General features: G+C 43.2%; 1 protein-coding gene across 1 annotated transcript in view; it reads right to left on the bottom strand.

Annotated features, from left to right (window-relative positions):
* LOC137306119 (glutamate receptor ionotropic, kainate 5-like) overlaps nt 1-21,935 on the bottom strand; it is a gene marked incomplete at its 3' end in the record, with an annotated part of 564,706 nt that extends 542,771 nt beyond the window's left edge. The window contains exon 1 of the mRNA XM_067975180.1: nt 20,908-21,935. The remainder of the gene's footprint in view (nt 1-20,907) is intronic.
* Between the last annotated feature and the right edge of the window lie 365 nt (nt 21,936-22,300).

Here is a 22,300-nt window from a genome sequence, read left to right as displayed (position 1 = left end):
AGTCAACTGGGATCATTGGAGAGAGTAAATACACTGGGATCATTGGAGAGAGTAAATACACTGGGATCATTGGAGAGAGTAAATACACTGGGATCATTGGAGGGAGTAAATACACTGAGATCATTGGAGAGAGTAAATACGCTGAGAACATTGGAGAGAGTAAATACGCTGAGAACATTGGAGAGAGTAAATACACTCGGATCATTGGAGAGTGTAAAGAAACTGGCAACATTGGGGAGAGTAAATATACAGGGATCACGGGAGAGAGTAAATACACTGGGATCATTGGAGAGAGTAAATAAACTGGAATCATTGGAGAGAGTAAATGCACTGGGATCATTGGAGAGAATAAATACACTGGGATCATTGGAGAGAGTAAAACACTGGGATCATTGGAGAGAGTATATAAACTGGGATCAATGGAGACAGTAAAAACACTGGCATCATTGGAGAGAGTAAATACACTGGGATCATTGGAGAGAGTATATACACTGGGAATATTGGCGAGAGTAATTACACTGGGATCACTGGAGAGAGTAAATACACTGGGATCATTGCAGTGAGCAAATACACTGGGATCATTGCAGGGTGTAAATACACTGGGATCATTGGGGAGAGTAAATACACTGGGATCATTGGAGAGAGAAAGTAAACTGGGATCATTGGAGAGAGTAAATACACTGGGATCATTGGTGAGCGTAAATAGACTGGGAATGTTGGGGAGAGTAAATACACTGGGATCATTGGAGAGAGTAAATACACTGGGAACATTGGAGAGAGTAATTATACTGGGAATGTTGGGGAGAGTAAATACACTGGGATCATTGGAGAGAGAAAGTAAACTGGGATCATTGGAGAGAGTAAATACACTGGGATCATTGGAGAGAGTAAATACACTGGGATCATTGGAGAGAGTAAGTATACTGGGAATGTTGGGGAGAGTAAATACACTGGGATCATTGGAGAGAGAAAGTAAACTGGGATCATTGGAGAGAGTAAATACAATGGGATCATTGGAGAGAGTAAATACAATGGGATCATTGGAGAGAGTAAATACAATGGGATTTTTGGGGAGAGTAAACACACTGAGATCATTGGAGAGAGTAAATGCACTGGGATCATTGGGGAGAGTAAATACACGGGGTCATTGGAGAGAGCAAATACACTGGGATCATTGGAGGGAGTAAATACACTGGGGTCATTGGAGACAGTAAATGCACTGTGAACATTGAAGTGAGTAAATACACTTGGATCATTGGAGAGAGTAATTACACTGGGATCATTGGAGAGAGTAAATATAGTGGGATGACTGGACAGAGTAAATACACTGGGGTCATTGCAGTGAGTAAATACACTGGGATCATTCGAGAGAGTAAATACACTGGGATCATTGCAGTGAGTAAATACACTGGGATGATTTGAGACAGTAAATACACTGGGATCAATGGAGAGAGTAAATACACTGGGATCACTGGAGAGTGTAAATACACTTGGATCATTGCAGTGAGAAAGTAAACTGGGATCATTGGAGAGAGTAAATACACTGGGATCAATGGAGAGAGTAAATACACTGGGATCATTGGAGAGAGTAAATACAATGGGATTTTTGGGGAGAGCAAATACACGGCGATCATTGGAGAGAGTAAATGCACTGGGATCATTGGAGAGTGTAAATGCACTGGGATCATCGGAGAGAGTAAATACACTTGGAGCATTGGAGAGAGTAAATACACTGGGATCATTGGAGAGAGTAAATACACTGGGATCATTGGAGGGAGTAAATACACTGAGATCATTGGGGAGAGTAAATACGCTGAGAACATTGGATAGAGTAAATACACTGGGATCATTGGAGAGAGTAAAACACTGGGATCATTGGAGAGAGTATATAAACTGGGATCAATGGAGACAGTAAATTCACAGAGATAATTAGGGAGAGTAAACACACTGGAATCATTGGAGAGAGTAAATACACTGCGATCATTGGAGAGAGTAAATACACTGGGATCATTGGAGAGAGTAAATAGAGTGGGTTCATTGGAGAGAGTAAATACACTGGGATCATTGGAGAGAGTAAATACACTGGGATCATTGGAGAGAGTAAATACAGTGGGAACATTGGAGAGAGTAAATACACTGGGATCATTGGAGAGAGTAAATTCACTGGGATCATTGGAGAGGGTAAATACACTGGGATCATTCGAGAGAGAAAATACAATGGGAATATTGAGGAGAGTAAATACACTGGGATCATTGGAGACAGTAAATACACTGGGGTCATTGGAGACAGTCAATACACTGGGGTCATTGGAGAGAGTAAATACACTGGGAACATTGGCGAGAGTAATTACACTGGGATCATTGCAGTGAGCAAATACACTGGGATCATTGGAGAGAGTAAGTGTACTGGGAATGTTGGGGAGAGGAAATACACTGGGATCATTGGAGAGAGAAAGTAAACTGGGATCATTGGAGAGAGTAAATACACTGGGATCATTGGAGAGAGTAACAATACTGGGAATGTTGGGGAGAGTAAATACACTGGGATCGTTGGAGAGAGTAAATACACTGGGATCATTGGAGGGTGTAAATACACTGGGATCAATGGAGAGAGAAAGTAAACTGGGATCATTGGAGAGAGTAAATACACTGGGAACATTGGAGAGAGTAAATACACTGGGAACATTGGAGAGAGTAAGTATAATGATAATGTTGGGGAGAGTAAATACACTGGGATCATTGGAGAGAGGAAATACACTGGGATCATTGGAGGGTGTGAATACACTGGGATCATTGGAGAGATCAAATACACTGGGATCATTGGGGAGAGTAAATAAACTGGGATCATTGGAGAGAGTAAATAAAATGGGATCACTGGAGAGAGCAAATACACTGGGATCATTGGATGGAGTAAATACACTGGGATCATTGGAGAGAGTAAATACACTGGGATCATTGGAGAGAGTAAATACACTGGGATCATTGGAGAGAGTAAATACACTGGGATCATTGGAGGGTGTGAATACACTGGGATAATTGGAGAGATCAAATACACTGGGATCATTGGGGAGAGTAAATAAACTGGGATCATTGGAGAGAGTAAATACACTGGAATCATTGGAGAGAGTAAATACACTGGGAATGTTGGGGCGAGTAAATACACTGGGATCATTGGAGAGAGTAAATACACCTGGATCATTTCAGTGAGTAAATACACTGGAATCATTCGAGAGAGTCAATACACTGGGATCATTGCAGTGAGTAAATACACTGGGATCATTAGAGAGAGTAAATGCACTGGGATCATTGGAGAGAGCAAATACAGTGACATCATTGGAGAGAGTAAATAAACTGGGATCATTGGAGAGACTAAATATACTGGGATGATTTGAGACAGTAAATACACTGGGATCAATGGAGAGAGTAAATACACTGGGATCACTGGAGAGAGTAAATACACTGGGATCATTTCAGTGAGTAAATACACTGTGATCATTAGAGAGAGTCAATGCACTGGGATCATTGGAGAGTGTAAATGCACTGGGATCATCGGAGAGAGCAAATACACTGGGATCATTGGAGAGAGTAAATACACTGGGATCATTGGAGAGAGTAAATACACTGAGATCACTGGAGAGAGTAAATGCACTGGGATCATTGGAGAGAGTAAATATGCTGAGAGCATTGGAGAGAGTAAATGCACTGGGATCATTGGAGAGAGTCAATACACTGGGATCATTAGAGAGAGTAAATACAATGGGATCAGTGGAGAGAGCAAACACACTCAGATCATTGGAGAGAGTAAATACACTGGTATCATTGGAGAGAGTAAATACAATGGGATCACTGCAGAGACTAAATACACTGGGATCAGTGGAGAGAGTAAATACACTGGGATCATTGGAGAGAGAAAATTCACTGGGATCATTGGAGAGAGTAAATACACTGGGATCATTGGAGAGAGTAAATATAGTGGTAACAGTGGAGAGAGTAAATACACTGGGATCATTGGAGAGAGAAAATACACTGGGATCATTGGAGAGAGTAAATACACTGAGATCATTGGAGAGAGTAAATATACTGGGATGATTTGAGACAGTAAATACACTGGGAACATTGGAGAGAGTAAATACAATGGGATCCCTGTAGAGACTAAATACACTGGGATCATTGGAGAGAGCAAATACGCTGGGATCATTGGAGAGAGAAAATAAACTGTGATAAGTGGGAGAGACTAAATAAACTGGGATCATCGGAGAGAGTAAATACACTGGGTGCATTGGAGAGAGAAAATACAATGGGATCATTGGAGAGAGTAAATAAACTGGGATTATTGGAAAGTAAATACACTGGGAATAATGGAGAGAGTAAATACACTGGGATCATTGGAGAGCGTAAATACACTTTGATCATTGGAGAGTAAATACAGTGGTATCATTGGAGAGGGTAAATAAAGAGGGATCAATGGAGAGAGTAAATAAACTGGGATCAATGGAGAGAGTAAATGCACAGCGATCATTGGAGAGTAAATGCACTGGGATCATTGGAGAGAGTAAATACACTGGGATCATTGGAGAGAGAAAATAAACTGTGATCATTGGAGAGAGTAAATACACTGGGATCATTGGAGAGAGTAAATACAATGGGATCCCTGGAGAGACTAAATACACAGGGATGAGTGGAGAGAGTAAATACGCTGGGATCATTCGAGAGAGGAAATACACTGGAATCAGTGGAGATAGTAAATACACTGGGATCATTGGAGAGAATAAATGCACTGGGATCATTGGAGAGAGTAAATACACTGGGATCATTGGAGTGAGTAAATACACTGAGATCTTTGGAGAGAGGAAATGCACTGGGATCATTGGAGAGAGTAAATACACTGGGATCATTGGAGAGAGTAAATACACTGAGATCATTGGAGAGAGTAAATGCACTGGGATGATTTGAGACAGTAAATACACTGGGATCATTGGAGAGAGTAAATACAATGGGATCCCTGGAGAGACTAAATAAACTGGGATCACTGGAGAGAGTAAATACGCTTCGATCATTGGAGAGAGTAAATACACTGGGATCAGTGGGAGAGACTAAATAAACTGGGATCATCGGAGAGAGTAAATACACTGGGATCATTGGAGAGAGTAAATACAATGGGATCCCTGGAGAGACAAAAAACACTGGGATCAGTGGAGAGAGTAAATACGCTGGGATCATTGGAGAGAGTAAATACACTGGGATCATTGGAGAGAGAAAATACATTGAGATCATTGGAGAGAGTAAATGCACTGGGATCATTGGAGAGAGTAAATACACTGGGATCATTGGAGAGAGTAAATATACTGGGATGATTTGAGACAGTAAATACACTGGGATCATTGGAGAGAGTAAATACAATGGGATCCCTGGAGAGACTAAATACACTGGGATCACTGGAGAGAGTAAACAAACTGGGATCATTGGAGAGAGTAAATACACTGGGATCATTGGAGAGAGTAAATACACTGGGTACATTGGAGAGAGTAAACAAACTGGGATCATTGGAGAGTGTAAATACACTGGGATCATTGGAGAGAGTAAACAAACTGGGATCATTGGAGAGAGTAAATACACTGGGTACATTGGAGAGAGTAAATACAATGGGATCCCTGTAGAGACTAAATACACTGGGATCATTGGAGAGAGCAAATACGCTGGGATCATTGGAGAGAGAAAATAAACTGTGATAAGTGGGAGAGACTAAATAAACTGGGATCATCGGAGAGAGTAAATACACTGGGTGCATTGGAGAGAGAAAATACAATGGGATCATTGGAGAGAGTAAATAAACTGGGATTATTGGAAAGTAAATACACTGGGAATAATGGAGAGAGTAAATACACTGGGATCATTGGAGAGCGTAAATACACTTTGATCATTGGAGAGTAAATACAGTGGTATCATTGGAGAGGGTAAATAAAGAGGGATCAATGGAGAGAGTAAATAAACTGGGATCAATGGAGAGAGTAAATGCACAGCGATCATTGGAGAGTAAATGCACTGGGATCATTGGAGAGAGTAAATACACTGGGATCATTGGAGAGAGAAAATAAACTGTGATCATTGGAGAGAGTAAATACACTGGGATCATTGGAGAGAGTAAATACAATGGGATCCCTGGAGAGACTAAATACACAGGGATGAGTGGAGAGAGTAAATACGCTGGGATCATTCGAGAGAGGAAATACACTGGAATCAGTGGAGATAGTAAATACACTGGGATCATTGGAGAGAATAAATACACTGGCATCAGTGGAGAGAATAAATACACTGGGATCATTGGAGAGAGTATTTTCACTGGGATCATTGGAGAGAATAAATGCACTGGGATCATTGGAGAGAGTAAATACACTGGGATCATTGGAGTGAGTAAATACACTGAGATCTTTGGAGAGAGTAAATGCACTGGGATCATTGGAGAGAGTAAATACACTGGGATCATTGGAGAGAGTAAATACACTGAGATCATGGGAGAGAGTAAATGCACTGGGATGATTTGAGACAGTAAATACACTGGGATCATTGGATAGAGTAAATACAATGGGATCCCTGGAGAGACTAAATAAACTGGGATCACTGGAGAGAGTAAATACGCTGGGATCATTGGAGAGAGTAAATACACTGGGATCAGTGGGAGAGACTAAATAAACTGGGATCATCGGAGAGAGTAAATACACTGGGATCATTGGAGAGAGTAAATACAATGGGATCCCTGGAGAGACAAAAAACACTGGGATCAGTGGAGAGAGTAAATACGCTGGGATCATTGGAGAGAGTAAATACACTGGGATCATTGGAGAGAGAAAATACACTGAGATCATTGGAGAGAGTAAATGCACTGGGATCATTGGAGAGAGTAAATACACTGGGATCATTGGAGAGAGTAAATATACTGGGATGATTTGAGACAGTAAATACACTGGGATCATTGGAGAGAGTAAATACAATGGGATCCCTGGAGAGACTAAATACACTGGGATCACTGGAGAGAGTAAACAAACTGGGATCATTGGAGAGAGTAAATACACTGGGATCATTGGAGAGAGTAAATACACTGGGTACATTGGAGAGAGTAAACAAACTGGGATCATTGGAGAGTGTAAATACACTGGGATCATTGGAGAGAGTAAACAAACTGGGATCATTGGAGAGAGTAAATACACTGGGTACATTGGAGAGATTAAACAAACTGGGATCATTCGAGAGAGTAAATACACTGGGATCATTGGAGAGAGTAAATACACTGGGATCATTGGAGAGAGTAAATACACTGGGATCATTGGAGAGAGTAAATACACTGGGATCATTGGAGAGAGTAAATACACTGGGATTATTGGAGAGAGAAAACACAGTGAGATCATTGCAGAAAGTAAATACACTGGGATCATTGGAGAGAGTATATAAACTTGGATCAATGGAGACAGGAAATTCACTGATATAATTAGGGAGAGTATACACTCTGGAATCATTGGGGTGAGTAAATACACTCAGAAAATTGGAGAGAGTAAATACACTGGGTACATTGGAGAGATTAAATAAACTGGGATCATTGGAGAGAGTACATACACTGGGATCATTGGAGAGAGTAAATGCTCCGTGAACATTGAAGTGAGTAAATACACTGGGATCATTGGAGAGAGTAAATACACTGGGATCACTGGAGAGAGTAAATACAGTGGGATCATTGGAGAGAGTAAGTAAACTGGGATCAGTGGGGAGAGTAAATACACTGGGATCATTGGGCAGAGTAAATACACTGGGATCATTGGAGAGAGTAAATTCACTGGGATCATTGAAGAGGGTACATACACTGGGATCATTCGAGAGAGAAAATACAATGGGAATATTGAGGAGAGTAAATACACTGGGATCATTGGAGAGAGGAAATACAATGGGATCAGTGGAGAGAGCAAATACACTGAGATCATTGGAGAGAGTAAATACACTGGGATCATTGGAGAGAGTAAATAAAATGGGATCACTGGAGAGACTAAATACACTGGGATCAGTGGAGAGAGTAAATACACTGGGATCATTGGAGAGAGAAAATACACTGGGATCATTGGAGAGAGTAAATACACTGGAATCAGTGGAGAGAGTAAATACACTGGGATGATTTGAGACAGTAAATACACTGGGATCATTGGAGAGAGTAAATCCAATGGGATCCCTGGAGAGACTAAATAAAATGGGATCATTGGAGGGAGAAAATACACTGGGATCATTGGAGAGAATAAATACACAGGAATCAGTGGAGAGAGGAAATACACTGGGATCATTGGGGAGAGTAAGTAAACTGGGATCATTGGAGAGAGTAAATACACTGGGATCACTGGAGAGAGTAAATACACTGGGATCACTGGAGAGAGTAAATGCACTGGGATCACTGGAGAGAGTAAATACGCTGGGATCATTGGAGAGAGTAAATACACTGGGATAATTGGAGAGTGTAAATACACTGGGATCATTGGAGAGAGTAAATACACTGGGATCATTGGAGAGAGTAAATACAATGGGATCCCTGGAGAGACTAAATACACTGGGATCACTGGAGAGAGTAAACAAACTGGGATCATTGGAGAGAGTAAATACACTGGGATCATTGGAGAGAGTAAATACACTGGGTACATTGGAGAGAGTAAACAAACTGGGATCATTGGAGAGTGTAAATACACTGGGATCATTGGAGAGAGTAAACAAACTGGGATCATTGGAGAGAGTAAATACACTGGGTACATTGGAGAGATTAAACAAACTGGGATCATTCGAGAGAGTAAATACACTGGGATCATTGGAGAGAGTAAATACACTGGGATCATTGGAGAGAGTAAATACACTGGGATCATTGGAGAGAGTAAATACACTGGGATCATTGGAGAGAGTAAATACACTGGGATTATTGGAGAGAGAAAACACAGTGAGATCATTGTAGAAAGTAAATACACTGGGATCATTGGAGAGAGTATATAAACTTGGATCAATGGAGACAGGAAATTCACTGATATAATTAGGGAGAGTATACACTCTGGAATCATTGGGGTGAGTAAATACACTCAGAAAATTGGAGAGAGTAAATACACTGGGTACATTGGAGAGATTAAATAAACTGGGATCATTGGAGAGAGGACATACACTGGGATCATTGGAGAGGGGACATACACTGGGATCATTCGAGAGAGAAAATACAATGGGAATATTGAGGAGAGTAAATACACTGGGATCATTGAAGAGGGGACATACACTGGGATCATTCGAGAGAGAAAATACAATGGGAATATTGAGGAGAGTAAATACACTGGGATCATTGGAGACAGTAAATACACTGGGATCATTGGAGAGAGGAAATACACTGGGATCATTGGAGAGAATAACTACACAGGAATCAGTGGAGAGAGGAAATACACTGGGATCATTGGGGAGAGTAAGTAAACTGGGATCACTGGAGAGAGTAAATACACTGGGATATTTGCAGTGAGTAAATACACTGGGATCATTGGAGAGAGTAAATACACTGGGATAATTGGAGAGTGTAAATACACTGGGATCATTGGAGAGAGTAAATACACTGGGAACATTGGAGAGATAAAATACACTGTGATCAGTGGGAGAGACTAAATAAACTTGGATCATCGGAGAGAGTAAATGCACTGGGATCATTGGAGAGAGTAAATACACTGGGATCATTGGAGAGAGTAAATGCACTGGGATCATCAGAGAGTGTCAATACACTGGGATCATTGGAGAGAGTAAATACACTGGGATCATTGGAGAGAGTAAATAAACTGGGATCATTGGAGAGAGTAAATACACTGAGATCATTGGAGAGAGTCAATACACTGGGATCATTGGAGAGAGTCAATACACTGGGATCATTGGAGAGAGTCAATACACTGGGATCATTTGAGAGCGTAAATACACTGGGATCATTGGAGAGAGTAAATAAACTGGGATCATTGGAGAGAGTAAATACACTGAGATCATTGGAGAGTGTAAATGCACTGGGATCATTGGAGAGAGTAAATACACTGGGATCATTGGATAGAGTAAATACCCTGAGATCATTGGAGAGAGTAAATACACTGGGATCATTGGAGAGATTAAATACACTGGGATCATTGGAGAGAGTAAATACACTGGGATCATTGGAGAGAGTAAATACACTGGGATCATTGGAGAGGGTAAATACACTGGGATCATTGGAGAGCAAATACACTGGGATCAGTGGACACTGGACACACTCTGGGATTATCCGAGAGAGGAAACGCACAGGGATCATTTGGGAGAGCAAATAAACTGAGATCATTGGAGTAAATAAATACACTGTCATCAGTCTGCAAGAGTAAATTCGATGGGATCGTTGTACATATTAAATACACAGGGGTTGTCAGAGACAGTAAATATACTGGGATCTTTTGAGAGAGTAAATACAACGGGATCATCAGAGTGAGTATACCGATTGGGATCATTGCAGAGATAAAACAGATTGCGAACATTGGCGAGAGTAATGAAACTGGGAACATTGGAGAGAGAAAATACACTGGGATCATCCGAGAGAGTAAATAAACTGGGATCATTGGAGAGAGTCAAGAAACTGGGATCATTCCAGAGAATAAATACACTGGGATCATTGGAGAGAGTAAATAAACTGCAATCATTGGCGAGAGTAAATACATTGGGATCACTGGAGGGAGTAAATACACTGGGATCATTGCAGTGATTAAATACACTGGGATCATTGGAGAGTGCAAATACAATGGGATCATTGGAGAGTGTAAATAAAATGGGATCATTGGAGAGACTAAATGCACTGGGATCAGTGGAGAGAGTAAATACACTGGGATCATTGGAGAGAGATAATGCACTGAGATCATTGGAGAGAGTAAATACACTGGGATCATTGGAGAGAGTAAATACAATGGGATCATTGGAGAGTGTAAATACACTGGGATCATTGGAGAGAGAAAATACACTGGGATCATTGGAGATTGTAAATACAATGGGATCATTGGAGATAGAAAATACACTGGGATCATTGCAGTGAGTAAATATACTGGGATTATTGGAGAGAGTAAATACACTGGGATCATTGGAGAGTGTAAATACAATGGGATCAGTGGAGAGAGCAAATACACTGAGATAATTGGAGAGAGTAAATATACTGGGATGATTTGAGACAGTAAATACACTGGGATCATTGGAGAGAGTAAATACAATGGGATCACTGGAGTGAGTACATAAAATGGGATCACTGGAGAGACTAAATACACTGGGATCAGTGGAGAGAGTAAATACACTGGGATCATTGGAGAGAGAAAATACACTGTGATCAGTAGGAGAGACTAAATAAACTGGGATCATCGGAGGGAGTAAATACACTGGGATGATTGTAGAGAATTAATACACAGGAATCAGTGGAGAGAGTAAATACACTGGGATCATTGCAGTGAGTAAATACACTGGGATCATTGCAGTGAGTAAATACACTGGGATCATTGGAGAGAGTAAATACACTGGGATCACTGGAGAGAGTAAATACACTGGGATCATTGCAGTGAGTAAATACACTGGGATCATTGCAGTGAGTAAATACACTGGGATCATTGGAGAGAGTAAATACAATGGGATCACTGGAGAAACTAAATACACTGGGATCAGTGGAGAGAGTAAATACACTGGGAACATTGGAGAAAGAAAATACACTGTGATCAGTGGGAGAGACTAAATAAACAGGGATCATCGGAGAGAATAAATGCACTGGGATCATTGGAGAGAGTAAATACACTGGGACCATCGGAGAGAGTAAAGACACTGGGATCATTGGAGAGAGTAAATACACTGGGATCATTGGAGAGATAAAATACATTGGGATCATTCGAGAGATTAAATAAACTGGGATCATCGGAGAGAGTAAATAAACTGGGATCATTGGAGAGTGTAAATACACTGGGATCATTGGAGAGAGTAAATACACTGGGATCATTGGAGAGAGTAAATACACTGGGATCATTGGAGAGATTAAATACAATGGGATCACTGGAGAGACTAAATACACTGGGATCAGTGGAGAGAGTAAATACACTGGGAACATTGGAGAGAGAAAATACACTGTGATCAGTGGGAGAGACTAAATAAACTGGGATCATCGGAGAGAGTAAATGCGCTGGGATCATCGGAGAGAGCAAATACACTGGGACCATCGGAGAGAGTAAATACACTGGGATCATTGGAGAGAGTAAATTCACTGGGATCATTGGAGAGAGTAAATGCACTGGGATCATCAGAGAGAGTAAATACACTGGGATGATTGGAGAGAGCAAATACACTGGGATCATTGGAGAGTGTAAATACACTGGGATCATTGGAGAGAGTAAATACACTGGGATCATTGGAGAGAGTAAATACACTGGTATCATTGGAGAGAGTAAATAAACTGGGATCATTGGAGAGAGTAAATACACTGGGATCATTGGAGAGAGTAAATACACTGGGATCATTGGAGAGAGTAAATACACTGGGATCATTGCAGTGAGTAAATGCACTGGTATCATTGGAGAGAGTAAATACACTGGGATCATTGGTGAGAGTAAATACACTGAGATCATTGGAGAGAGTAAATACACTGGGATCATTTGAGAGAGTAAATATACTGGGATGATTTGAGACAGTAAATACACTGAGATCATTGGAGAGAGTAAATACAATGGGATCATTGGAGAGACTAAATACACTGGGATCAGTGGAGAGAGTAAATACACTGGGAACATTGGAGAGAGTAAATACACTGGGATCATTGGAGAGAGTAAATACACTGGGATCATTGGAGAGAGAAAATACACTGGGATCCCTGGAGAGACTAAATACAATGGGATCATTGGAGGGAGAAAATACACTGGGATCATTGGAGAGAATAAATACACAGGAATCAGTGGAGAGAGTAAATAAACTGGGATCATTGGGGAGAGTAAGTAAACTGGGATCATTGGAGAGAGTAAATACACTGGGATCACTGGAGAGAGTAAATACACTGGGATCACTGGAGAGAATAAATACACTGGGATATTTGCAGTGAGTAAATACACTGGGATCATTGGAGAGAGTAAATATACTGGGATGATTTGAGACAGTAAATACACTGGGATCATTGGAGAGAGTAAATACACTGGGAACATTGGAGAGATGAAATACACTGTGATCAGTGGGAGAGACTAAATAAACTTGGATCATCGGAGAGAGTAAATGCACTGGGATCATTGGAGAGAGTAAATGCACTGGGATCATCAGAGAGAGTCAATACACTGGGATCATTGGAGAGAGTAAATAAACTGGGATCATTGGAGAGAGTAAATAAACTGGGATCATTGGAGAGAGTAAATACACTGAGATCATTGGAGAGAGTCAATACACTGGGATCATTGGAGAGAGTCAATACACTGGGATCATTGGAGAGAGTCAATACACTGGGATCATTGGAGAGCGTAAATACACTGGGATCATTGGAGAGAGTAAATAAACTGGGATCATTGGAGAGAGTAAATACACTGAGATCATTGGAGAGAGTAAATGCACTGGGATCATTGGAGAGAGTAAATACACTGAGATCATTGGATAGAGTAAATACCCTGAGATCATTGGAGAGAGTAAATACACTGGGATCATTGGAGAGATTAAATACACTGGGATCATTGGAGAGAGTAAATACACTGGGATCATTGGAGAGAGTAAATACACTGGGATCATTGGAGAGGGTAAATACACTGGGATCATTGGAGTAAATAAATACACTGTCATCAGTCTGCAAGAGTAAATTCGATGGGATCGTTGTACATATTAAATACACAGGGGTTGTCAGAGACAGTAAATATACTGGGATCTTTTGAGAGAGTAAATACAACGGGATCATCAGAGTGAGTATACCGATTGGGATCATTGCAGAGATAAAACAGATTGCGAACATTGGCGAGAGTAATGAAACTGGGAACATTGGAGAGAGAAAATACACTGGGATCATCTGAGAGAGTAAATAAACTGGGATCATTGGAGAGAGTCAAGAAACTGGGATCATTCCAGAGAATAAATACACTGGGATCATTGGAGAGAGCAAATACACTGGAATCATTGGCGAGAGTAAATACATTGGGATCATTGGAGAGTGCAAATACAATGGGATCATTGGATAGTGTAAATACAATGGGATCATTCGAGAAACTAAATACACTGGGATCAGTGGAGAGAGTAAATACACTGGGATCATTGGTGAGAGAAAATGCACTGAGATCATTGGAGAGAGTAAATACACTGGGATCATTGGAGAGAGTAAATACAATGGGATCATTGGAGAGTGTAAATACACTGGGATCAGTGGAGAGAGTAAATACACTGGGATCATTGGAGAGAGTAAATACACTGGGATCATTGGAGAGAGAAAATGCACTGGAATCATTGGAGAGAGTAAATGCACTGGGATCATTGGAGAGAGTAAATACACTGGGATCATTGGAGAGAGAAAATGCACTGGGATCATTGGAGATTGTAAATACAATGGGATCATTGGAGATAGAAAATACACTGGGATCATTGCAGTGAGTAAATATACTGGGATTATTGGAGAGAGTAAATACACTGGGATCATTGGAGAGTGTAAATATACTGGGATGATTTGAGACAGTAAATACACTGGGATCATTGGAGAGAGTAAATACAATGGGATCACTGGAGAGAGTACATACAATGGGATCACTGGAGAGACTAAATACACTGGGATCAGTGGAGAGAGTAAATACACTGGGATCATTGGAGAGAGAAAATACACTGCGAACAGTAGGAGAGACTAAATAAACTGGGATCATCGGAGAGAGTAAATACACTGGGATCATTGGAGAGTGCAAATACAATGGGATCATTGGATAGTGTAAATACAATGGGATCATTCGAGAAACTAAATACACTGGGATCAGTGGAGAGAGTAAATACACTGGGATCATTGGTGAGAGAAAATGCACTGAGATCATTGGAGAGAGTAAATACACTGGGATCATTGGAGAGAGTAAATACAATGGGATCATTGGAGAGTGTAAATACACTGGGATCAGTGGAGAGAGTAAATACACTGGGATCATTGGAGAGAGTAAATACACTGGGATCATTGGAGAGAGAAAATGCACTGGAATCATTGGAGAGAGTAAATGCACTGGGATCATTGGAGAGAGTAAATACACTGGGATCATTGGAGAGAGAAAATACACTGGGATCATTGGAGATTGTAAATACAATGGGATCATTGGAGATAGAAAATACACTGGGATCATTGCAGTGAGTAAATATACTGGGATTATTGGAGAGAGTAAATACACTGGGATCATTGGAGAGTGTAAATATACTGGGATGATTTGAGACAGTAAATACACTGGGATCATTGGAGAGAGTAAATACAATGGGATCACTGGAGAGAGTACATACAATGGGATCACTGGAGAGACTAAATACACTGGGATCAGTGGAGAGAGTAAATACACTGGGATCATTGGAGAGAGAAAATACACTGCGATCAGTAGGAGAGTAAAATAATCTGGGATCATCGGAGAGAGTAAATACACTGGGATGATTGGAGAGAATTCATACACAGGAATCAGAGGAGAGAGTAAATACACTGGGACCATCGGAGAGATTAAATACACTGGGATCATTGGAGAGAGTAAATACACTGGGATCATTGGAGAGAGTAAATACACTGGGATCATTGGAGAGAGAAAATACACTGGGATCATTCGAGAGATTAAATAAACTGGGATCATCGGAGAGAGTAAATACACTGTGATCATTGGAGAGAGTATTTTCACTGGAATCATTGGAGAGAGCAAATACACTGGGATCATTGGAGAGTGTAAATACACTGGGATCATTGGAGAGAGTAAATACACTGGGATCATTGGAGAGAGTAAATACACTGGGATCATTGGAGAGAGTAAATCAACTGGGATCATTGGAGAGAGTAAATACACTGGGATCATTGGAGAGAGTAAATACACTGGGATCATTGGAGGGAGTAAATACACTGGGATCATTGCAGTGAGTAAATACACTGGGATCATTTGAGAGAGTAAATATACTGGGATCATTGGAGAGAGTAAATGCACTGGGATCATCGGAGAGAGTAAATACACTGGGATCATTGGAGAGACTAAATACACTGGGATCAGTGGAGAGAGTAAATACACTGGGAACATTGGAGAGAGAAAATACACTGTGATCAGTGGGAGAGACGAAATAAACTGGGATCATCGGAGAGTGTAAATGCACTGGGATCATCGGAGAGAGTAAATACACTGGGACCATCGGAGAGAGTAAATACACTGGGATCATTGGAGAGAGTAAATTTACTGGGATCATTGGAGAGCGTAAATGCACTGGGATCATCAGAGAGAGTAAATACACTGGGATTATTGGAGAGAGCAAATACACTGGGATCATTGGAGAGTGTAAATACACTGGGATCATTGGAGAGAGTAAATACACTGGGATCATTGGAGAGAGTAAATGCACTGGGATCATTGGAGAGAGTAAATGCACTGGGATCATTGGAGAGAGTAAATAAACTGGGATCATTGGAGAGAGTAAATACACTGGGATCATTGGAGAGAGTAAATACACTGGGATCATTGGAGAGAGTAAATACACTGGGATCATTGCAGTGAGTAAATACACTGGGATCATTGGAGAGAGTAAATACACTGGGATCATTGGTGAGAGTAAATACACTGAGATCATTGGAGAGAGTAAATGCAATGGGATCACTGGAGAGACTAAATACACTGGGATCAGTGGAGAGAGAAAATACACTGGGATCATTGGAGAGAGTAAATACACTGGGATCATTGGAGAGAGTAAATACACTGAGATCATTGGAGAGAGTAAATGCAATGGGATCACTGGAGAGACTAAATACACTGGGATCAGTGGAGAGAGAAAATACACTGGGATCATTGGAGAGAGTAAATACACTGGGATCATTGGAGAGAGTAAATACACTGGGATCATTGGAGAGAGTAAATACAATGGGATCATTGGAGAGAGAGATGCCATTCCAGGAATAATGGGATAAACAGGAAATACATTCAGACAATAACGGTTGGTGAGCTTTGGAGGATGTGCTGGGACAACGAATGAGAAAGCGATGGTGAGTCACATGGAATGGAAACGTGTTTCGAGCTCAGTCAACGATCCATGTGCTCCACTCTGAGCAGCTCCACCAATCACAAGGAGAGCTTTGCGGAGTGAAAACTCTGTGGTGTTTCATTGCTGACGATCAGGCGGAGAGATATTACAATCTCATTTTCACACTGCCTGGTGACAATCTACAGTTCACAGTCCCCGTCTGTACTTCTGCTTCATGTCGCGAAACAGCCCAAGGCTCTTGACAGGAGCGATTATCAAACAAGTGGTAACACCAAGCTACACGAGGAGATATTGGGACAGCTCGGTCAAAGAGGTCGACTTTAGGGAGCGTCTTAAAGGAGGAGAGTGGGGTCGAGAGGTTTAAGGAGGGAATTCCAGAGCTTCGGGCCTTGGCAGCTGAAGACACGGCCGCCAATGGCAGACCGATGGGCTTTGGAGAGTATTCACTCCTCAAAGCTCTCCTTGTGATTGGTGGCACAGCTCTGAGTGGAGCAGGTAGCCAAATGGATTGGTGACTGAGCTCGAAGCACGTTTACCAGATAGTTATTGAGATCCCTGATAAATACGTTATATTATCAGCTCCGATGTTCACCGAACCCCCCTCTCTCTCTCTCCCTCCCCCGGGGGATTTGGCGGGGTCACATCAGACGCTGCGACTCTCCGACCCCGTCTGAGTTTACATTTGATTGGAGTCGTCGGAGTGTAAATCAGGTGCCAATCCTGCACTTGCCCCATTCTCTGCCACCCGCACCCAGCCCCCGCTCCACGAACGGGATCGGTTCAAGCCCCAGCCACAATCTTTCGTCTCCGCGGTGATTTATTGACTCAAGAAGCTCCGCGATCAATTGAAACTTGGCACTTTTGAAAAAATGGCTCAAAGTTTGTCGAATAAACTAACGTGCCCCACGCGGAGCTCCAAGCCTCCGGCAGGCCCCAACCCAGAGCTGGAGGCCTTGAGCAAAGAGTTGCCAACTCTGGTTGAATGTATTCCTGGAGGTTTTGTCACATGACGTCCAGCCCCCCGGCTGCCCCACCCCCACACTCCCGCCATTGGTCGCTTGACACGTCCATCCTCGCGATGCTCCACCTTCCCTCGGCCAATCGGGAAAGCCAACGGCATCTCTGTTACCCGATTGGATGATTCTTGACTCTCAGTCAAACAGCCTTTTCTTTCCCGTCTCCGATATTTTTACAACAAATAAACAAAAAACGAAAAACACACACCATTTATTTGTTGCCCCGATGATTTTTAGTCCCATGTTGCTCGCAGCAGCGAGCTGGAGATTAACCTTCAATTCCTGGAGACTCCTGGCCAATCCAGGAGGGTTGGCAACCCTACTCCAGCAGGCCCCAGCTCAAAGCTCACACAGAGAGTCAGAGTGAGTGAAAGACACTAGTGATGGATGCCTGTGAGCCGTGTGTGTGTGTGTGTGTGTGTGTGTGTATATGATTCTAAATTTGTGTGTGCGTCTGTGTGTATGAGTATGAATTTGTGTGAGTGTGAGTGTGAGTGCGTATAACTGTGTGTGCGAGTCCGTGTGTGCGAGTATGTGTTTCGTGTGTGAGTGTGTATGTTTGTGAGTGTATGTGAGAGTGTGTGTGTGTGTTTGTGAGTGTGTGTGTACGACTGTGTGTGTGAGTCTTTGTGTGTGTGTGTGTGTCATGTGTGTGTGAGCGTGTTTGTGAGTGTGAGTGTGTGTGTGTGTTAGTGTGTGTGTGAGAGAGGTTTGTGTCAGGTTTGTGAGAGTGTATGTGAGTTTGTTTGTGAGTGTGTGTGTTTGAGAGAGTGTGTGTGAGTGTGTTTGTGTGAGTGTGTTTATGTGAATGTGTATGTGAAAGTGTGTGTGTGTGTTTGTGTGTTTGTGAGAGTGTGTGTGAGTGTGTGTGTGTTTGTGAGAGTGTGGGAGTGTGTATGTGTCTGTGCGTGTGTGTTTGTGAGAGTGTGTGTGTGTGTAAGTGTGTAAGTGTGTGAGTGTGTAAGTGTGTGAGTGTGTGAGTGTTTGTGAGAGTGTGTGTGAGTGTGTTGTGAGAGGGAGTGTGCATGCGTGAGTGTGTGTGTATGTGTTTGTGAGTGTGTGAAAGTGTGTGTGTGTGTTTGTGTCTGTGAGTATGTGTCTGAGTGTGTGAGTGTGTGTGTGTGTTTGTGAGAGTGTGTGAGTGTGTGTGTGAGTGTTTTTGAGAGTGTGTGAGTGTGTGTGTGAGTGTTTTTGAGAGTGTGTGTGTGTGTGTGTGTGAGTGAGTGAGTGAGTGAGTGAGTGTGTGTGTGTGTGAGTGTGTTTGTGAGAGTGTGGGAGAGTGTGTGAGCGTGTGTATGTTTGTGAGAGAGTGTGAGCGTGTGTGTGAGTGTGAGAGAGTGTGAGCGTGTGTGTGAGTGTGTGTGTGTGAATGTTTGTGAGAATGTGGGAGTGTGTGTGTATGAGTGTGATTGTGTGAGTGTGTGTGAGAGAGTGTGTGTGTGAGAGTGACTGCGTGTGAGTGTTTGTGAGAGTGTGGGGGAGAGTGTGTGTGTGAGAGTGTGTGTGTGTGTGTGAGTGTGTGAGTGTTTGTGTGTGAGTGTGTGTGTGAGAGTGTGTGTGAGTGTGTGTGTGAGTTTGAGTGTGTTTGAGTGTGTGAGTGTGTGAGAGTGTGTATGTGTGTGAGAGTGTGTGTGTGTGTGAGAGTGTGTGTGTGTGTGAGAGTGTGTATGTGTGTGTGGGAGAGTGTGTGTCTGTGTCTGTGTGTGTGTGTGTGTGTGTGTGTGTGAGTGTGTATGTGTGTGAGTGTGTGTGTGAGAGTGTGTGTGAGAGAGTGTGTGTGAGTGTGTGTGTGAGTGTGTGTGTGAGTTTGAGTGTGTTTGAGTGTGTGAGTGTGTGAGAGTGTGTGTGTGTGAGAGTGTGTGTGTGTGTGTGGGAGAGTGTGTGTCTGTGTGTATGTGTGTGAGAGTGTGTATGTGTGTGAGTGTGTGTGTGAGAGTGTGTGTGAGAGAGTGTGTGTGAGTGTGTGTGTGAGTTTGAGTGTGTTTGAGTGTGTGTGTGTGAGAGTGTGTGTGTGAGTTTGAGTGTGTGAGTGTGTAAGAGTGTGTATGGGAGAGTGTGTGTCTGTGTGTGAGAGTGTGAGTGAGTGTGAGAGTGTGTGTGTGTGAGTGTGTGTGTGAGTGTGAGTGTGTGTGAGTGTGTGTGTGAGTGTGTGAGAGAGTGTGTGTGTGAGTGTGTGTGTGAGTGTGTGTGTGAGTGTGTGTGTGTGAGAGTGTGAGAGAGTGTGAGAGAGTGTGAGAGAGTGTGAGAGAGTGTGTATGAGTGTATTAATTAAGGTCCATTGATCATCTGGAGACAGGCTGTTGCTCAGGGCCAGTATCAGCCTGGGCTCTGATCACAGCCCCTCCAGACTGCCCTGTGGCCCCTCTCACACCCACACGGCCCCTGTCAGCTCCCATCAGCTGGAGAGAGACAGAACCATCCACTGAAGTGAGCAAAACTCTCATCTTCAGCACAAACACGGCTCAGAACCAGAAACAAAAATCTATTTTTAAATCTTGGCAATGCTTTCCTTTCTCAATGGTGGGAGGTGTTACAATGAGAGGCTGCTCGGTGTGGGCAGGGGTGGGCTTCACTCTGGGCCCCTCGCCATCCAACACTGAGGAAAAGGGCCTGAAACACCGACATCAGAAAAAAAAAAACAACAAGGACAAAAATCAAAGAAGGAGCCAGCACTTACTGAATGAATGAGGCCGTGCCCTTTCTCTCTCTCTCGATGGATGCGAAGCCTCTCCCTCCTCTTCACCAGAAAGACCCGAGCGTTACAATCTGAGAGACAGATGAATAATAACCCCCCCCGCCGCCAAAGTCTTCAGCCCGTCAGAATCTCCCCCCGCCAAGAGCGGGAGAGCAACGAAAAAAAGGCATCTTCAGAATTCAATTGCTCCCTGGCAATCCAGAGAAGAGGGGGAGCAATCATCAGTCCGAGTGATCGGGGGCCTGCACACTCAGGCTCGGCTTTTGTCCGGGGCCCTGCTCTCGCATCTTCTGGGCTCGCCAACTCCCACCCACCCCCCTCCCCCCAAAAAAAAAAACTCTTCAATCGAGCCCCCTCTTCGTGAAAAGCTCCAAGTCGCTGGGAGGGAGGGAGGGAGGGAGGGAGGGGGGGGTTTTTGAAATCTCAGAGCCGGGGACGAACCTCAGGCCCAGCGAGCGAAAAGGCCATCTCTATCAGCCGGGCCGCAGCACCCCAATGACAGCACGGCCCCCTCTCTCTCCCTTTTGCATCCGTCGCTCGGTGGGAGGCTATTTCTGGCTGGGGGGTTTTTTTCTCTCTCTCACCGACTGCAGGCTGGAGCTCGCCTCAGCTGTTTCCCTGGATTGCAATGGGGCGATCGCCTGCGTTTCACAGATCCCAATTCCAGAGGGATGAGGAACGATCGCAGCAGTGGGGCAAGCGATTTCCCCCAAACTGTCATAGTCGCCGAGACATTGGAATTAAAAAGGCAGACAGCCGCCCGGGGCTCGGAGAACGGTGCGTCTGAATTGTACTCCACACATATCACAGCTGCCGAGGTGCATGTGTGTTGCAGCCCGGGTTAAACACAGGCAGGACGCAGGGATCCGCAGCTCACAAACTCCGTCCTGGTCATCTATAAACCAAGATACACTCACACACTCATGCACACAAACACACACACACTCACACTGACACACACACACACACACACAAACGCCTTGCACAGGGATGGCTCCAGCTGATAAGGATTCCTCGAGGCTCAGGCTGGCTTCTAAAGTCTGATTAGGCAGCCGGGCTGCAGACAGCGAAGGGGAGAGGCGAGAAGGAGGGGAGGGGGAGCTGAATGGCAGAGAGGGAGAGAGAGGATGACACACAGAGAGAGAGAGAGAGGGAGGGCGCATTCACATTCACAAGGCAGCCCTGCCTGGCTTTCACAAATCGTGAACAGCTCGTCAGTATTCAACGCACAGCATCAAGCCTCACATTGAAGAGAGCGAGAGAGAGAGAGAGCCAGGGATATCAGGGGTCAGCGGGGATCCTGGATTTCAAAAGAAGCCTTCAATGAGCAGCTGGATGTCAGAATGAAAGGGAGGCCCTGATCGCAAGGCAATGC

The sequence above is a fragment of the Heptranchias perlo genome, chromosome 42 (genome assembly GCF_035084215.1).
Source record: "Heptranchias perlo isolate sHepPer1 chromosome 42, sHepPer1.hap1, whole genome shotgun sequence".
Lineage (NCBI taxonomy): Eukaryota > Metazoa > Chordata > Chondrichthyes > Hexanchiformes > Hexanchidae > Heptranchias > Heptranchias perlo.
Note: the sequence above shows the minus strand (reverse complement) of the source record. Positions and strands in the feature narration are given on the sequence as shown.